The sequence below is a fragment of the Dipodomys merriami genome, unplaced genomic scaffold (assembly GCF_024711535.1).
Source record: "Dipodomys merriami isolate MVZ:Mamm:240054 unplaced genomic scaffold, mDipMer1.0.p SCAF_1290, whole genome shotgun sequence".
NCBI classification, from domain to species: domain Eukaryota; kingdom Metazoa; phylum Chordata; class Mammalia; order Rodentia; family Heteromyidae; genus Dipodomys; species Dipodomys merriami.
This window is the reverse complement of record NW_027202594.1, coordinates 12,391-13,629: the sequence shown is the minus strand read 5'-3', so window position 1 is coordinate 13,629 and position 1,239 is coordinate 12,391.

Below are 1,239 nucleotides of genomic sequence, written 5' to 3'. Positions count from 1 at the left end.
CTCCAGGATATTGTTTTTTTTATGGTGAAAATGGTGGACAGAGGGGTTAGAGTTACATAAGTAAGTTAATGAGTACATAATCTACGGAACATTGTTACTTCCTCTTTTGTTTTTCCCCTGTCATCCCTTTTCTCCACACTGCCCCAACTCTCCCCTCCCATCCCCAACTAGTAAAGTTCATTTTCAACATAGTGTCTTGTTCATCTCATTGTAACAACGGGTCATACTGTATACTTCTTTCAGCATTTTATTTCCCTTCCCCTCCCCACATTAGAAAAATGTATATGCAAGTTGCAGCTCACCGACCTCAAATACAGTGGAAACGGTTTATACCATGGAGGAAGAAAATAGAAGAGAAACAAAAAAATCACATAATACATGGTAAATACATTAAAAACAATAGTAAGAAAGAAAAAACAAGTTGTGTCCGTATTTGGGGTTCATTTCACTTAAGATCGTCTTATACAGCCATATGTACGTGGATAATGTTTTATAAGCCATGTAAATTCCATATTTTCTCATTACTAAGTTGTCTCTGAAACACGTGTTACCTCGTGTCTAAAGATGCCTTTGTGCTATCTCAATGAAGCCAGAAAACATTCATTTTCCAGGAGCAATACCATAGATTGTTACCGGAAGTAAGTGAAACGAACTTTTACCGGAAGTAGAAACTGAATCCAGGAGAGAAATTGAACATAGAGAAATGAAAAAGTTCAAGTTAATTTGTGCTCTCATTTTTACTGTACAAGAATATAATCTAAGGCTTGAAGGGAACTCTGTCCCTATCTTTTTCGAGTGTGCACTTTAGCCATAAAACTTGTCTGTAAACTTCTAGTTGACAGTATTACAAAAGGAAACAATATGCCATTTGAAGGCCAGCATGAAAAAAAAGGAAATAACATTGTTTTACAGTGTTCTACTACAAAGAAACAAAGACATTGAGGTTTTAAAATGTCTTATGCATGAATATTTAACTCCTGAGATGATTCTCTTGTTGCAAAAGTCAGATATCCATTCCTTTATTCTGGTCCTGAGTTTGCCATATAAATAAGGATTCCAAAAAGCAGGATCCAGTGAGTATGATCAGCAAAAGGAGCCTCTTTTCAAAGCAGTGCTTTAAGGATGGTCCCAAAGAAATATGTGGGTTTTTTTGTTTCTTGTTTGTTTGTTTAGTTTGTGCCACTTCTGGGGCTTGAACTCAGAGGCTGGACCCTGTCCCTGAACAGTTGTCTTTCCTGC